At 41.8% G+C, this 19,635-nt stretch overlaps 1 pseudogene; it reads left to right on the top strand.

The window, feature by feature from the left end:
• The first annotated feature begins 12,650 nt into the window (after positions 1 to 12,650).
• Positions 12,651 to 12,767, top strand: LOC134937744 (5S ribosomal RNA; annotated as a pseudogene).
• The last annotated feature ends 6,868 nt before the right edge of the window (positions 12,768 to 19,635 follow it).

The following is a 19,635-nucleotide window of genomic DNA, read 5'->3' as shown; positions in this document are numbered from 1 at the left end:
TAATAATAATAGAGAAATTAAAATAAAAGTTTTGATGGCTAGGCCATTCCCTAACATACTTGTTAATGGTATTTTTAGAATATTTGTACCTGTTCATGGAACTCAAAAGTTAAAACAAAAGAAGATATTGGAGTAAAGGATATAGGGACTAATTTAAGGTTGATTGCAAAACAAAATTTTCCTCTAATGGGCAAAACCATGTGCACTGCAGGTGGGGCAGATGTAACATGTACAGAGAGAGTTAGCTTTGGGTGGGGTGTGTTCAAACTGAAATCTAAATTTCAGTGTAAAAATAAAGCAGCCAGTATTTACCCTGCACAGAAATATAACCCACCCAAATCTATGGGTAAATGGCATATGTTACATCTCCTCCACCTGCAGTGCAGATGGTTTTGGCCATTAGAGGAAAATGTTGTTTTTCAATCAACTTTGACTTAGGCCCAAAATGTGGTAAATGGATAAAAATAAGTACTGTTGGTTTGTTTTTGTTACTTAATTATGCCACCAGATATTTTATTGTAACTTATCATAAATTTTTTTATATAAGATGAAATTGTTGTTAGATACCATCGGACTGTGTAGCACAGAATACATAGAGTTAATGACACAGATGTGCAGACTCTAAATTAGATACTGACTGGTCATACTGGGTTTAAAAACCAGCCCAGGTAGCTCCGGAAATACCCTCTGATGAAACCACTGTGTGATGGATAGCGGAGAAATGTGTAGGCACCATTGAGCTACCATTTGACCCACCTAGGACCCCCACGGCAGTTTGTTCCTGGACTCCCATGGCAGCTTACCCCAGTTCCGTTAATCATGCACACATCTGTCTTTCACCCAAGAGATCTGGGAAACAAGTCCGCTGCTAGGACATTTTACTGACTACGGAGATCTCCGTGCAAACGGCTTCAACAGCAGCCCACGGACAGGATTGGATGAGACAGCTGGTGAGCATAATGCTGTAGCACTGCTCTGCAATCAGTGTGGGTATTGCCTGTTAACTGACAGTGTGCATTTGAGGTTGAGCATGATGCTCCAACTACATCCTTATTGAGCGTTCTCCCTTGGATATTCTGGTGACAAGTGGGACTATATAAAACAATACAAAGTGGGTAACGTTGTATCCATTTACAAATATTTCATGGACACTTTCCTATCAACATTATTTTGCTAAACTGCACAAGCAAGTAGGGGCTTCCTAGCTGGTCATAGTAAGAACTGTGTATATAACTGTGCTTTTAATAATTATTATATATAAATTATGTGATAGCTTTGCTGTTTTTAATTATTTAATAAATGTGGTATTGCGCTCCCTTAGTTGTTTTAGACTAAATTAATTATCTCCTATATTCTATTGACTCCACAGAGGAGTTGTCTGCGAGCAGCAATTAGATAAAACATAAATTGTCTGGTGGTAATCTAATGATGTTATTTACTAGCGCTGAGGTTAATAGTATTAGCAATTTTCCTTTAGGGTTCTTTGTTACATGCTGCTGCTGCTGTTCCTGCTGCTGAAGGTGATTTACCACCCAGTGGGCTGTCACGCTCATGTAATATTTATTTTGCCCAGCTCCGCTTGTCCACATATCTGTGGTTAACTTGACAGTGGGTGCAATGGCATTTTTAAGGCCAATAGTTAGGTTTTTTAACGTCCCGTTGCAGGCAAGGAATTGCTTTTCTAGTATAATGGAACTGACATGGAATTTGATAGCGGGGACACAGGTCCTCAATTAACTGTCTAAAATCAGCTGCATTAATGGCAGATATTGAACACAGATCTAATACTAGCATAGCTGTAATGAAATCAATGAGCAACTGTGTGACAGCTGTCGTACTTGCTTCCTCTTGCAAAGGATTGTTTGACAGTCAATAGTTGTTTCAAATGGCTAGTAGTCTTCTTGGTTCCTTTCTGGGATGAAGATCCATCCACAGCAGCAGAAGGCCTAGTCCTCAAGGATTCTTCAGAGGAATCCTGGATAAGGGAGGAGTCGGTTATCATTATCAAATTGGATGCAGGACTACATCTGATCATTAGCGAGGCTATTGATGATGATGGTGTTAGCAGTGGAGATTGTAGGTGCTGGGATCTAGCTGGGAGAGGGGAGGTCCCTGAGCATAAGTTTCTGATTTTGCCAAAAACTTTCCATGAACTTGCTGTAAATGATGTAGCAGGGAGGAGGTTGCTAGATGGTTAAGGTCCCTATCTCTGCTTACTGTGGCTTTACAAACAATACAGATGACTTGACAATTGTTGTCAGCATTTGGGTAAAAAAAATTCCACACATTCAAGGTGGATATTTTTGGTTTAATGCCCAGGCATGACAATGACCTTCTACTTATCACAGGCAAAAACAGCTTCCACTGGTGCCTGACTTACACAAACAACAGCATCATTCTCATCAACAACACCCTTATTAGAGCTGCTGTCAGCTACAGAAATATCCCCCTCATCCTGTGTCACTTCCACAATGGCATCCTCAATTTCTATGTCACCGGTTATACTTGTGCTGCTTTTCCTCATATTTGCAGAGTGTGCATAAGTGGTGGAAAGAGTCTTCTCTATGAGTACAATATCAGAAAGGTCAGGTGCACACATAGCACTTGTGGACACACTTAGACTGTTTACAGGGATTTGTGACATTTCTGAACAAATAGTTTGTTTTACAGCCTTAATATTTTTTTCAGCACCGATTTTTACAGTTTTCATTTTTTTTACACCTCTTCTACACTTTGAGGGGTATATTTACTAAATTGCAGATTTATAGAAGTGGAGATGTTGCCTATAGCAACCAATCAGATTTTAGATATTACCTTCTGCTATGTGCTATATAAATAATAAGTAGAATGTGATTGGTTGCTATGGGCAACATTTCCTCTACTTTAAACCTGCACTTTAATAAGTATACCCCAAAGTGAAAAGGGCTTGCATCATCATGAGAGGCAGAGGAAGATGCCTCACTGACAGCTGCAGAACCATCACTCATAAATAAGGCCAAGGTCTGATCGTTTCCTTGACATTGCATGTGGTGAATGGCATATTAGCAATTTTAAGTTTTTCTGCAGTAAACTTTCCTTTGATTAGGCTATGTTTTATTTTATTTTATTTCAGATGACCTGACTTACAGTAACTCCGTATGCCCTTGAGCATCAGCTATAGTAGTAGGAACTCTCGGCTGTCTGCAGTGCACCAGTTTTGCTATAATGCTGTTTAATGCCCTGGCAGTCTAATGAATTTACTCTCTGACCGGAATCCTGTGTGAAATAGCACCTGAATCACTGCAGGAGGGACTTATATTGAATACAAAACATGCAAGCTCTGATGCCAGGAGGATGATATTTTGTCTTGTGTTGGAATCTGAGCAAGGTGGGAAAAGCCAAGCTGTTGGATCACGGAAGTTCTGGTGGGCTTGGGTCTAGGAGAACCGACCCCGCTCTTCTGTACTTAATATTAAGTTAAACACCGGAGTTGTAAGTTGGCATTAAGGCTATTTATATATTCATGATTACAAGCGTGATAATAATTACCTTATTTATGAAATGAATAAATGCTGTGGCCAGTTTGTATCTATACAAAGGAAGGCATTAGTTCATGATCAGTTTCATGTATATTATCGTGTGAGTGGAAGAGAGCAAAATTGACACCGGGAAAGATACTGTAATCATGTAAATAACAGTCACAAGATAAAAGAAACTTAAGATACCATTAGGCTGTGTCTGACTTCATTTTTGATCATTTCCTGTAATTTGGGATACAGCTTTGGAATCAAATCTTCCCTGGAAAATGTTAATAATACCTGTATGATTAATACTGCTTTGTTAAAATAATGATCCCGATGGGTGGATAAATATCTCAATTTCATCTGTGTCTTATTAACAATATATCCTGTACCCTATGAGAGGCCGTTGAATGAAATATACTACAGATTTTAACTGCTTTTTTTTAATGTATTTATTATTATTTTGGGGTTATAAATAACATCGAGAACCACAATTTTAATGCTCACCATCTGGACAATACCATTTAGCTGTTAGAAATTTTTTACTAATTAAAAAAAAACTTTTCTTATCAATAGTTCTGACAGAGATGAAAATGTTTGACTTAACTTAGAGGTTATTTATGCAGCGTCAAAATAGAACTCTTCTCTCCTTTTTGCTTAATTCCTCCCAAATTTTGTCCAGTAGTCTCCTGAACCCGATATTCAAAGCTCCATAAAGCAATGTGCCCCAATAATTAAAAGTGTTCAGCTGCTCACTTGCCAGAATCTCAGAGATATATTTAAAAAGTGTTGGGTTTTCAAAACTGCCATTTTTACTGTGGGATTTAAAGCACCAATCAAGGGAGTTGCTACCATAGGTGCAGGCAGTGCAGCTGCTATGGGGCCCAGAGCTGAGAGGGGCCCACCTCCCTGTCACAGTTACATGTGTTAAATACATTTTTCACCATTGGGTGGTACATAAGGGTCCTTTCCAACTTTTTCCTTGGGGTCTGCAATATATATAGGTATGCCCCTGGACCTGCTCATTGTAGTGTGGTATAAAATGTACAGGAGGGCATTTTAATGTTATATAATATGAACCCGGGCACTGTAATGAGGCACAATATGAATGGGGAGCACTATATATCATAATGTGAATTGGGGGTACTGTGTGACATAATGTGTACTGGCAGCTGTGAAATGTGACAGCTTTACTAATGGTCTATATAGGACTAGAATAAAAGCAGAGCCAAATGTAGAACAGTAATTTAGAGGGTCTCGACATACTTTTGCTTCATTGCTAGAAAAGGAAAGGTAACATCAAAACATAACAGGTACACATTCACATACACCTTAATTAAGCCAAATTAATTGATTTGATGGGCGGTATTCAAATAATATATCATGCCCAATCTCTTTTCTAAAGTGATCCCTGGTATTCCGTGTAAAGGGTTGGACGCCTCGCTACCCCGGGGGTAGCTAATTGAAATGCTGATACCACGCCCGTCAGCAGAAACAAAATGGGTGTGGAAGGGAGCGGAAAGACTTGAATCCCGCCCATATATTTAATAGCAGTAGTGAACCACATATGATATTTGTCTGACAAATGGAGGAAATAGGAATAGAACATATTATAGTGCCAGAACCAAATTGATAGCAGCCAAGGTCAAACAATCAGCAGGATGTAATTTTGCCCGAGTCTGGCGGTCGTAAGGGATGCCGCCCGAACTCGGCTGTTTTTTTTAAAGGGACAGTCACTTACAAGGCATGGTTTTGCCTTGTGATTGCCCCTTTAAAAAAACATCCGAGTTCGGGAGGCATCCCACACGACCGTCGGACTCGGGCGAAATTACATCCTGCCTGTGTATATTCAAACAACCATTTGCATATATATATATTTTTAAAACAGCACCTAGAGTAGAAGTGTGGAACTCTGGGGTTTATGTGCTGCACAGCTCAAGATGGAAAAATAGAATTACAGGTCTTCCAGCTCACCCAGAGCCAGCAGGAAGTCAAAAGCAGGAGAGGGGTTTAAAACTCCCATACACCCACTGCACGGTGCACTGATGTCTGTTAGAGGGGAGCAAGTAGGCTGCAGTTTTATAATGCCAGGAATTGGCGGATGGTGGCTGCAGGTCGCTGCATCAGAATGACTGTTGAGCATGGGGAGACCTAAGACATTTACTTTCATTTGTTTATTTTAAGTTCTGTACCTGTGTGAACAGGCCCAAGCCTGTGCATGTAATGTCCAGTGCCTGATGCCAGTAAAGACACTGTGTTTTACCGAAAGACCTGCATAAGAGTTTTTATTTAAAGTGCCGTTTTACTATACTATACTATATATTTATATATATATATATATATATATATATATATATATATATAGGCAGGGAAGGACGTGGCACTCACAGCACAATCAAATGCTCAAACACTTAAAGTAGTTTGCAACGTTTCAGTGGACACCCCACTGTCGTCAGGCTTTATTCACATATAAAACAATTAAACATACCTTTATAGACCACCCACGTGCAATCTCTCGGCAGGTCCGGACCCGAACTTCAGGTCGGGAGCTGCGGAAATGATGTAAAAGCGCTGTCAGCGCATAAGTGAAAGAGTCCCATCACCATGGTTACCAGACCACAATCAATTGTATCACAATGTAATTCTAAATGCATATAAGATCACTATCTATTGCTATTATGTGAGCCTTTTTCAAACAACCTATAGATAATAACGACAGTATTCCAGTGTCAGTTGCTTAAAGCCGCAGCTTATCACACTCATTAATTCTTGTTACAAAAAACAAGCATATGAAAACTGTTCGTTTAAGCCCCTTGGATGAATCACATCAAGTCTTGCTATCCACCTAGCATCTGCTTGTAATAACTTTGCACCCCTGTTGCCTCCTCTGATACTCGCCGGGACATAATCGATCATCCTATAGTGAATACTGCTAACAGGATGTTTCAGAGCTGCAAAATGCCTAGCTACAGGCTGATCACTGCTACCTGTCTCTAATGCATTTCTAATAGCCGATCGATGGCACGTCATTCTTTCTTTACATTTTCGTTCAGATTTACCTATATAACTCAGCCCGCATGGACATAAGATTTGATAGATTGTATGAGTGGAATTGCAAGTCAGTCGGTGTTTGATCATAATTTTCTGGCCTGTATGTGGATGATTAAATGAGTCACCTGTCAGTAAATACTATTACAGGCAGTGTTGGCACTGAATGAAAAGTGTTGACAGAAGAATTAATGAATATTCTTATGCCACAGTTTCCGGTTGTTCCTTTGTTTTATCTGTTACCAAAAATCCATAAGGTGATAAATCCACCCCCCGGTCGACCCATTGTGTCGGCGAGGGGTTCACTTTTACAACCCCTTTCGGTATTTTTGGATCATTTGCTACAACCATTATTGTATGAAGAACCGAGTTTTCTGGCTGACACTACTTCATTTCTAAAAAATGTCAATCTGTTGAGACAATTCCAGATAATTGTTGGCTGGCCACCATTGATGTGGTCAGCTTATATACATCTATCGCACATGATATGGGGTTATCAGCAGTAAAACGGTTCCTTACTAAAAAAACATGTTTTTGATGCAGAAAAAATTGAAGTGATTTTACTTTTATTAGAATTGGTTTTAACCAATAATTTTTTCTTGTATGGCAAACAATTCTTTCTTCAAGTTCAAGGATGTGCGATGGGATCGGCGGTTTCTCCCACGTACGCAAATATTGTCATGTTTATAGTTGAGGATGACCTTTTTTACTGTAATGACATCTTTCGATCTGAAATAGTTCTATTTAATCGCTTTATTGATGACCTATTTGTTTTATGGAAAGGCGATCAAAGAGAGCTGGTAGAACTATTTGAACAGTATAATTCAGGGACCAGTACAATTAAGTTCACGTATGCCATGAACCAGAAGGTTATCAATTTCCTTGATGTTCAGGTGATGATTGATGACAATAGATTAAGTACCTCAGTTTATGTGAAGCCCACAGATTGTGGTCAGTTATTGCATGCGCACAGCTGTCACCCAGGATCCCTTAAGAGAGGGCTTCCATACTCGCAAATGATCCGGATCAGGAGAGTTAATAGCAATATAGAGTCAGCTTCTCGACAAATTGATGGTTTGATTAATAAACTGTTATTGAGAGGATATTCACGAAATGTATTAACTACAGCCAAAACTAAGGTTATGGCCATGGAGAGGTCTTCTCTTTTGAAGAGAATGGTGAGAGCTGACGATCAGGATAATACATTTCCTTGGGTAAATAAATTTAATATCAAGTCTGATACTATTGCTAAAATCACCTGTAAAAATTGGCCTCTGATTGAGACTGATAAACAATTACATCTTTCTGGTTCCAGAGCTATGCCCTGTTATTCTAGGGGCAGAAATCTTAGAGACTATCTGGTAAAAACAGATGTCTCTAGGATGAACTCAGAAACTGCACAGTCCAGTACTCCAGTACTCATTTTCTGTCACATCTGAACAGTAAAAAGGGATGTTTTAAATGTACATGTGTCACCTGCCAGTATTTACCGACAGGTGACTCATTTAATCATCCACATACAGGCCAGAAAATTATGATCAAACACCGACTGACTTGCAATTCCACTCATACAATCTATCAAATCTTATGTCCATGCGGGCTGAGTTATATAGGTAAATCTGAACGAAAACGTAAAGAAAGAATGACGTGCCATCGATCGGCTATTAGAAATGCATTAGAGACAGGTAGCAGTGATCAGCCTGTAGCTAGGCATTTTGCAGCTCTGAAACATCCTGTTAGCAGTATTCGCTATAGGATGATCGATTATGTCCCGGCGAGTATCAGAGGAGGCAACAGGGGTGCAAAGTTATTACAAGCAGAGGCTAGGTGGATAGCAAGACTTGATGTGATTCATCCAAGGGGCTTAAACAAACAGTTTTCATATGCTTGTTTTTTGTAACAAGAATTAATGAGTGTGATAAGCTGCGGCTTTAAGCAACTGACACTGGAATACTGTCGTTATTATCTATAGGTTGTTTGAAAAAGGTTCACGTAATAGCAATAGACAGTGATCTTATATGCATTTAGAATTACATTGTGATACAATTGATTGCGGTCTGGTAACCATGGTGATGGGACTCTTTCACTTATGCGCTGACAGCGCTTTTACATCATTTCCGCAGCTCCCGACCTGAAGTTCGGGTCCGGACCTGCCGAGAGATTGCACGTGGGTGGTCTATAAAGGTATGTTTAATTGTTTTATATGTGAATAAAGCCTGACGACAGTGGGGTGTCCACTGAAACGTTGCAAACTACTTTAAGTGTTTGAGCATTTGATTGTGCTGTGAGTGCCACGTCCTTCCCTGCCTACATTGCTATGCTTTACGGGGGCACCGGCGTTTGATATATCAGCTTTAGGAGTGCCTTACCGATCTCTGTTTATATATATATATATATATATATATATACATACATACATACATAGTCAGCAGCACTCCTTTTCATAGTCAGCATAATAAAAAATAATGATGGCCGGTGCCCTCCATAGGTAACTAGCAAAATCCCTATACACAAACTCACAGTCGGCGGCAATCACAGCTTCACAAAATGAACAAAACATTGACTTACCAGACACAACTTTGTCGTTCTTTCTGTGAAGCCGTGAGTGTCGCCGACTGTGAGTTATATATATATATATATATATATATATAGATGGGGGAATGCTTATCGGCGCTTAGCCGCGATACCAATTTGTACTAAAATGCAGTCCAGGATATTTAAATAAACAAAAAAGGCTCCTTTTTCTAGACACTCCCTTAGTATTAGTCGGGCGTCAGCTACACCTTAAAGAGAGAAGCATTGGTAAGGTGCTTCATGTACAGTGTAAACGAAAAAAGGGGATAAGGTGATTTTAAGCGACCAGTGGTGTCTAATATTAATAGGAGACTCAGATTAAAAAAAAAAAAAAAAATGTTTTTTTATTTAAATCTAGTATGCACCAATAGAAACAAATAAAAATAAAGTAGTAGCTCTATTACAAAGAGCCAGAAAAGTTACTAAAACTATATATAAGACTTAAATTAATATAAGATTCATAATACAAACTAAAATGCGACAAGAGAAAAAAACGTCATAAAAGTAGAAAATTGGACATAAGATCAGCATAAAAAGTATAAAAATAGGTTCTTCAAGGGGTCAATGAAGTCCAGATAGGACGAAACGCGTTGGGTGCTATGATACATACCCTCTCAAAAAGCTAAGAACCTATTTTTATACTTTTTATGCTGATCTTATGTCCAATTTTCTTCTTTTATGACGTTTTTTTCTCTTGTCGCATTTTAGTTTGTATTATGAATCTTATATTAATTTAAGTCTTATATATAGTTTTAGTAACTTTTCTGGCTCTTTGTAATAGAGCTACTACTTTATTTTTATTTGTTTCTATTGGTGCATACTAGATTTAAATAAAAAAACATTTTTATTTTTTTTTTAATCTGAGTCTCCTATTAATATTAGACACCACTGGTCGCTTAAAATCACCTTATCCCCTTTTTTCATATATATATATATATATATATATATATATATAATATACAGTATTTTCCACTAGTGCGGAAAGAATAGCACTCTCTAGATTTAAATCAACCAAGTGAAATGGAAATTTAATGAAAAGGTCAATCTCACAGTTCCAAGTAATGGTTTCCTCCTCCAACGTTTCGGTCCACACCAGGACCTTTGTCAAGGAGTTCACAGCTTAGTCAAACAAGCAGCATAGCAACACAAATCAATAGTGCAGTCAACTGGAACCAGAGGTATTGCCTCACCAGCCCCTGTTAAATACCATCACTAATTGGCCCTTAGGCACGCCCCCAACAGCCAGGGAAATGTGGTGGAATGCACTTCTGGACCGCATTGCGTCACTTCCGGTATTCCCGGGAGTGTGCAGTAAACAGATCTATTAAACAAATCTTTTAAACAAATCTATTAAACAAATGTGGAGTAAGCAGAGATGATAGACAAACGTGTAGGTGGCTATGTGTTACATAAGTAGAGTCGTCTCACACATTGTTTTAGGAGTCGCGGGTGTCCCGGCCCGCGGGGAACTACTTCCGGTCTCAACCGGAAGTACGTCGCATCCATAGCAACCCGGGGACGACACTTATGCCGCGTCCCCGGTCGCCTAGCGATAACTAGTGATGCGGTGCGCATGCGCCGCATCCATGGCAACCGATATCGCTGTCAGTACGGGAAGTGTATAGGTACATGCACCCAAGCAGCGGTGCACATATCCTGAGGGGGCGTGTTTTGGTGGCCAATTATTTACAATTAGACAAGTATATTTATAATAGGCAGTGTACAGTAATGATAAATGGATCAGACAGCGATATTGTATAGCATATTAACAACACCTATAGTGATATAGAGTGATAAGTCATGGTATCACAGAGGCCGATGAGGTCACAGAACAGGGATCGACATACAGAGGAAATGTGAACGGGGTAGAGGAGAAAGGGTTAAATCATCAGAACATATAATAACTAGATGTATATAATAACAGTAGACATGCAGATGAAGACATGACTTATTTAAAAAAAATGGACAGTGGCTTATGTTCATTCATGCCCCTCGGGGCAATGGTATCAAGTTTGTATATCCAAAGACTTTCTCTTTTCCTCAGCAGTAGGGCACGGTCACCACCACGTGGGAGTGGCGGAATCCAGTCTATCAGTTTGGATCTTAGGTCAGAAACTTGATGTCTTAATGTCATGAAGTGTCGGGCTACCGGTAATACCGCAGTTACAGAGGTGATTGCTTGGTGTATCGAAGTTCTATGGTTAGCCATTCTATATCGGAACCGTCTGGTGGTCATTCCAACATAATATAGTCCACATGGGCATGTTAGAATGTATATTAAATAATCCATGGAGCAGTGTAGTTTATATTTAATGGCAATTGGTCTGCCTGAGAGGGGATGTGGAAACGTGGAACCCGTTAACATGCCCCTACAGGTGGTACAGCCTGTGCATCTGAAGCATCCCGGACGTCTCTCGTGCAACCACGTTGTGGTTGCTGGTCCTTCGTTGCCTGCCACTGGTCTTAGAAGAAGTTGTTTAAGGTTGGCCACCTTACGATAGGCCATCATAGGTGGAGGGCTTTTTTCAGTTTCAGATGATCATCAGTGGCAAGGATGGGCCAGTTCTTACGAAAGGCACCCCTCACCTGATTAGAGTGATTGTCATATGTGGTCATAAAGACCATCCTGTCCATCGTGGGCTTCTCTTGTGCAGCACTGTTGGAAAGTTCAAATTTCCTCCTTGCCTTGGTCAAACATCTCTGTACACTGCTCCTCTCGTAAGCCCGTTCCAGAAATCTGGAGGTCATCTCCGTTAGTTGTAGTTCCATAAGGTCCCTATTGGAGTTATTACGCATGACCCTCAGGAATTGAGAAATTGGTAGATTACCCTTAAGGGCTGGTGGGTGTTGGCTACTTGGGAGTAGTAAAGTGTTCCGATCGGTTGGCTTCCTGTAAAGGCTTGTGTTGATTTGACCTCCCTCAAGGGTGATCGTGATATCCAGAAAGTTAATGGTCTGTGAGTCGATCAAATGGGTAAATTTTACTGGGTTATCAAGGCTGTTAAGCGAAGTGACCATCTGGTTAAAGGAGTCCAATGACCCTTTCCAAAGCAGAAAAATGTTGTCTATAAATCTCTTGTAGAACACTATCTGTGTGCCATACTTAGGTAGAATATGTAGTTGCTCATATTCTGCCATAAAGATATTGGCGTACGCCGGCGCCAAATTCGATCCCATCGCTGTCCCCTCTCGTTGTAGGTAATATTTTCCTTGTAGGTAATATTATTCTTTCCGCACTAGTGGAAAATACTGTATTGTACTTTGGGCTACACCCCCTAGGGGCTGTGACTTTGATGGGCACCCTAGTAGTTGGCTGTGGTTTGTGAGAGTGCAGGGATCTTTGTTTATATAATTAGGAACACTTCAGTTACACTGCATTGTTTCTTTTTCTGCACCCACCTTGTATTATATATTTGTATAGCAGTAACCGGACTGGAGATTCATCACTTTTCAGGGATTTACACACTGTGTTTCATCATATACGGTTGTTTATCAGACTGGGGCATGGTCAGTTATAGTTTATTGGTTACTTACGGTCATACCGCACTGGATAAGCCCGACACCGTCCGAACTTGGAAGCTAATCAGTGCTGGGCCTGGCTAGTACCCGCAGGGAGACCATGGGGAATACCAGGTGCGGTAAGTATCTGTATGAATTATAATATTCTTGTCTGGGCACGGGCATTGTGGTGGCACAAAGCCAACTGGGATTCCTTGATGACAACCTGCTTGCGCAAGCTGAACATGGTGTTATTTTCCTCAAAGGACGATGACGCTGAGAAAGTCCTATTTGATCAATTAGATTTCAGTACACTGCCTGCTGAGACACCTACAGACCTATACCATCAACTCCTCAGATTGTAGAGGAGAGAGGTTGACTTGACCCTACATGGGCAATTTCTTTCTGAGTATTACAGGAAAAAACAAATACCCCGGGGATTTAGGGTTAATAATATCCCCACACTAGGCAGAAATAATCGCACCTTCTGCAGTCGCTGGTGTGGGTTCCTAAATAAATGCTCTCTAGATCTTGTGCTTCTGGTTATCGAGGAGGTTGGTATTGAATTGAAGAACATTAAAACACAAATAGACACCTTCAGTGGTACACATCTGGCTATTATTAGGAGCGACAAAACCAATAATCTCATCGATAAATTACAGACACAGTTGGATGCTTATAGAAAGGAGATCACCACCTTCAAACATAGTAAACTCTCCATAGTCACGTCAGACTATCAAAACCATATGGTTTACAGGAGGTTGTTTGGTGACACTAGATCTGGCAGACCACAGAGGCCTTATAGAACCCGGCGCCAGGGCCGTAGACAACCTTATATCAATGACACAGGCTCTTTGGCCCCAGCCTCTGACACTGATCTGTCAGACAGTAATCCAATATCTTGGCTTTTTTAGACCAAACCATTAATCCCAACCTACCCCCTGTAGCAGGACACGGAGACCACACCCAAGGAAGGGGAGACACATGGCGCAGGTGCAGAGACAAGAGCAAAACCTAATTTTTAATTTGTCAAGTAAAAAATTAGATGAAGCCACAACAAAACTGCTCTCGAGGGGCCTTTCATTTGTTCCAACATCACCCCATCGGCCATTTGACACTATGATTGATATCTACAAATATGGACGTAAGCTTAGATTACGTGAGCATTTTGCGCCTAGCCCAAGCAAAGAGATTGCACAATTTTGCAAACCTTCAATTTTCGATCCAACCTCCTCCAACTCGAGCATAAAAACCTTTACTCGTCTTAATGAACACGATGCACACATGCCAGTACCCACTTAACGTTTTGACAACCTCTCTGGTGCTGCACGTAGGGCACTTAACTCATTGAAACAGGACACTAGCCTTGTGGTTAGACCTGCGGATAAGGGGGGTGCAGTTGTTGTACAGAACTGGGGTGACTACCACGCTGAAATAATGCGACAGTTAACCGATGAGGCCACTTACACCAGTCTGCAATACAACCCAATCCCAGAGATTAAACTCATGGTTGATCGCTTACTTGAAACTGGATATAGGGCACAATACATCGATAAAAACACACATGAATTCTTGACGGTAGAACATCCAGTCTGCCCCATCTTGTACACTCTCCCCAAAATTCATAAAACTCTCCTACACCCACCAGGTAGGCCTATCATTTCTGCTAGAAACTCACTACTACAGCCACTAGCCATCTACGTAGATGCTTTTCTGAAACCAATAGTACAACAGAGGGATAGCTATGTCCGAGATTCATCGGATTTCCTACAGAAGCTCTCGGCCCTCCCCAAGACTCTTGATGATGTCCTTTTGGCAACGATGGACGTCTGCTCACTCTACACCATTATCCCTCATGAGCTAGGTCTATGAGCATTGGCAAGAGCCTGGCAAGAACAACCCATGACGGGGCCACCGGCTAATTTTTTTCTTGAATTAGCAAACCTAGTCCTCAGACAAAACCATTTTCTTTACCAAGGAAAATATTACCTACAACGAGAGGGGACAGCGATGGGATCGAATTTGGCACCGGCGTACGCCAATATCTTTATGGCAGAATATGAGCAACTACATATTCTACCTAAGTATGGCACACATATAGTGTTCTACAAGAGATTTATAGACGACATTTTTCTGCCTTGGAAAGGGTCATTGGACTCCTTTAACCAGATGGTCACTTCGCTTAACAGCCTTGATAACCCGGTAAAATGTACCCATTTGATCGACTCACAGACCATTAACTTTCTGGATATCACGATCACCCTTGAGGGAGGTCAAATCAACACAAGCCTTTACAGGAAGCCAACCAATCGGAACACTTTACTGCTCCCAAGTAGCCAACACCCACCAGCCCTTAAGGGTAATCTACCAATTTCTCAATTCCTGAGGGTCATGCGTAATAACTCCAATAGGGACCTTATTGAACTACAACTAACGGAGATGACCTCCAAATTTCTGGAACAGGGTTACGAGAGGAGCAGTGTACAGAGATGTTTGACCAAGGCAAGGAGGAAATTTGAACTTTCCAACAGTGCTGCAGAAGAGAAGCCCACGATGGACAGGATAGTTTTTACGACCACATATGACAATCACTCTAATCAGGTGAGGGGTGCCATTTGTAAGAACTTGCCCATCCTTGCCACTGATGATCATCTGAAACTGAAAAAAAGCCCTCCACCTATGATGGCCTATCATAAGGCGGCCAATCTTAAACAACTTCTACTAAGACCAATGGCAGGCAACGAAGGACCAGCAACCACAACGTGGTTGCACGAGAGACATCCGGGATGCTTCAGATGCACAGGCTGTACCACCTGTAGGGGCATGTTAACGGGCTCCACGTTTCCACATCCCCACTCAGGCAGACCAATTGCCATTAAATATAAACTACACTGCTCCATGGACCATTTAATATACATTCTAACATGCCCATGTGGACTATATTATGTTGGAATGACCACCAGACGGTTCCGAGATAGAATGGCTAACCATAGAACTTCGATACACCAAGCAATCACCTCTGTAACTGCGGTATTACCGGTAGCCCGACACTTCATGACATTAAGACATCAAGTTTCTGACCCCCGATCCAAACTGATAGACTGGATTCCGGCACTCCCACGTGGTGGCGACCGTGCCCTACTGCTGAGGAAAAGAGAAAGTCTTTGGATATACAAACTTGATACCATTGCCCCGAGGGGCATGAATGAACATAACCCACTGTCCATTTTTTAAAAAAAAAGTCATGTCTTCACCTGCATGTCTACTGTTATTATATACATCTAGTTATTATGGATGCGACGTACTTCCGGTTGAGACCGGAAGTAGTTCCCCGCGGGCCGGGACACCCGCGGCTCCTAAAACAATGTGTGAGACGACTCAACTTATGTAACACATAGCTACCTACACGTCTGTCTATCATCTCTGCTTACTCCACATTTCTTTAATAGATTTGTTTAATAGATTTGTTTAATAGATCTGTTTACTGCACACTCCTGGGAATACCGGAAGTGACGCAATGCGGTCCAGAAGTACGTTCCACCACACTTCCCTGGCTGTTGGGGGCGTGCCTAAGGGCCAATTAGTGATGGTATTTAACTGTGGCCGGTGAGGCAATACCGTTGGTTACAGTTGACTGCACTATTGATTTGTGTTGCTATGCTGCTTGTTTGACTAAGCTGTGAACTCCTTGACAAAGGTCCTGGTGTGGACCGAAACGTTGGAGGAGGAAACCGTTACTTGGAACTGTGAGATTGACCTTTTCATTAAATTTCCATTTCACTTGGTTGATTTAAATCTAGAGAGTGCTATTCTTTCCGCACTAGTGGAAAATACTGTATTGTACTTTGGGCTACACCCCCTAGGGGGTGTGACTTTGATGGGCACCCTAGTAGTTGGCTGTGGTTTGTGAGAGTGCAGGGATCTTTGTTTGTATATATATATATATATATATATATATATATACATCCATGCAGAGGATCCGGCACTCCAACCATAAACTGTTATAGATGCTCTGGTGCCTTCTTTAAGGGGTCTGCGCCTCTGCACATGCAGCAATAAACAGGAAGCGGCACTCAGAGACGTAGTAAATCGTGCAAAAATAAAGCAACCAAGCTTTAATGTATCATCACATCATCAACGTTTCGGGGTTGTCCCCCTTCATCAGGATAACAACAAGTGAGCACAAAACAAAATTTATACCTTACCCCCACCAATGGAAAATTTTCAGCATTCCCGCCAGCATCCACGGAGTCCTCAGCCACTCCCCCCTGCATTCACGGCTGTTGCCGGAAGAGGAAGTGACGCAGACCGCCGAAAAGGCTGCTGGGTGCGTTCCCATGGAGACGCGGCACCGCTCGTATACAGGGACGCCGCCAGCGTTGTCACGGAAACCCGTGACCCGTAAGATGGTTAAACTAAAATACATATAGATGCAAATAACTGCAAACCATGCTAGCAGCATCCCGTTTACCAGCAGTGTCAAATCATCCATCTTGCAACCATAAAAACACAGAAAAACCATGAAAAAAATGTAACTGTATTACAAAATAATATATATATATACACACACACACTGCTCAAAAAAATAAAGGGAACACTTAAACAACACAATGTAACTCCAAGTCAATCACACTTCTGTGAAATCATACTGTCCACTTAGGAAGCAACACTGATTGACAATCAATTTCACATGCTGTTGTGCAAATGGAATAGACAACAGGTGGAAATTATAGGCAATTAGCAAGACACCCCCAATAAAGGAGTTGTTCTGCAGGTGGTGACCACAGACCACTTCTCAGCTCCTATTCTTTCTGGCTGATGTTTTGGTCACTTTTGAAAGCTGGTTGTGCTTTCACTCTAGTGGTAGCATGAGACGGAGTCTACAACCCACACAAGTGGCTCAGGTAGTGCAGCTCATCCAGGATGGCACATCAATGCGAGCTGTGGCAAGAAGGTTTGCTGTGTCTGTCAGCGTAGTGTCCAGAGCATGGAGGCGCTACCAGGAGACAGGCCAGTACATCAGGAGATGTGGAGGAGGCCGTAGGAGGGCAACAACCCAGCAGCAGGACCGCTACCTCCGCCTTTGTGCAAGGAGGAACAGGAGGAGCACTGCCAGAGCCCTGCAAAATGACCTCCAGCAAGCCACAAATGTGCATGTGTCTACTCAAACGATCAGAAACAGACTCCATGAGGGTGGTATGAGGGCCCGACGTCCACAGGTGGGGGTTGTGCTTACAGCCCAACACCGTGCAGGACGTTTGGCATTTGCCAGAGAACACCAAGATTGGCAAATTCGCCACTGGCGCCCTGTGCTCTTCACAGATGAAAGCAGGTTCTCACTGAGCACATGTGACAGACGTGACAGAGTCTGGAGACGCCAAAGGAGAACGTTCTGCTGCCTGCAACATCCTCCAGCATGACCGGTTTGGCAGTGGGTCAGTAATGGTGTGGGGTGGCATTTCTTTGGGGGGCTGCACAGCCCTCCATGTGCTCACCAGAGGTAGCCTGACTGCCATTAGGTACCGAGATGAGATCCTCAGATCCCTTGTGAGACCATATGCTGGTGCGGTTGGCCCTGAGTTCCTCCTAATGCAAGACAATGCTAGACCTCATGTGGCTGGATTGTGTCAGCAGGATGAAGGCATTGATGCTATGGACTGATCCACCCGTTCCCCAGACCTGAATCCAATTGAGCACATCTGGGACATCATGTCTCGTTCCATCCACCAACGTCACGTTGCAACACAGATTGTCCAGGAGTTGGCGGATGCTTTAGTCCAGGTCTGGGAGGAGATCCCTCAGGAGACCATCCGCCACCTCATCAGGAGCATTACCCGGCATTGTAGGGAGGTCATACTGGCTCATGGAGGCCACACACACTACTGAGCTTCTTTTTGACTTGTTTTAAGGACATTACATCAAAGTTGGATCAGCCTGTAGTGTGTTTTTCCACTTTAATTTTGAGTGTGACTCCAAATCCAGACCTCTATGGGTTAATAAATTTGATTTCCATTGATCATTTTTGTGTGATTTTGTTGTCAGCACATTGAACTATATAAAGAACAAAGTATTTCATAAGAATATTTAATTCATTCAGATCTAGGATGTGTTATTTTAGTGTTCCCTTTATTTTTTTGAGCAGTGTATATATATATATATATATATATATATATAAATATTATAGATGTGCGGCTGCCACTTTTCATGTTTTGTGTTTTGGTTTTGGATCTGGATCCCCGCTCGTGTTTTGGATCTAAATAGGTTTTGCCAAAACCCCCCTTTCGGGTTATGGTTTTGGTACTGGATCTGGATGATTTTTGAAAAAAACATAGAAATAGCTAAAATCACAGAATTTGGGGGTAATTTTTATATATTATTAACCTCAATTACATTAATTTCCACTCATTTCCAGTCTATTCTGAACACCTCACACCTCACAATATTGTTTTTAGGACAAAAGGTTGCACCGAGGTGGCTGTGTGACTAAGCTAAGCGACACAAGTGTGTGGCACAAACACCTGGCCCATCTAGGAGTAGCACTGCAGTGGCAGACAGGATGGCACTTAAAAACTAGTCCCCAAACAGCACATCATGCAACGAAGTAAAAGAGGTGCAATGAGGTACTTGTATGACTAAGGTAAGCGACACAAGTTTGCGGCACAAGCACCAGGCCCATCTAGGAGTGGCACTAATGTCCCACTGCGCTAATGGCGGATACCGGATGCACGTCTAACACCAACATAGCTGTCAAGGCCTCAGTTATCCGCTTTGCAACAGGATGACTGCTGTCATATTTCATCTTCCTCGCAAAGGACTGTTGGGCAGTCATTTGCTTAGTTGAAGCAGTACAAGTGGTCTTCCGACTTCTCCTCTGGGATGACGATAGACTCCCAGCAGCAACAACAGCAGCAGCAGCAGTAGGAGGAAGTGGTTCTTGAGTTTTCCCTATTTTATCTTCCAAATTTTTGTTCTCCATTATTTTTCTGGAGTTATATAGCAAAATTCAGCAAAGAAG

The sequence above is a fragment of the Pseudophryne corroboree genome, chromosome 6 (genome assembly GCF_028390025.1).
Source record: "Pseudophryne corroboree isolate aPseCor3 chromosome 6, aPseCor3.hap2, whole genome shotgun sequence".
Lineage (NCBI taxonomy): Eukaryota > Metazoa > Chordata > Amphibia > Anura > Myobatrachidae > Pseudophryne > Pseudophryne corroboree.
The sequence above is the reverse complement of the archived record's forward strand: the minus strand, read 5'-3'. Positions and strand labels throughout refer to the sequence as shown.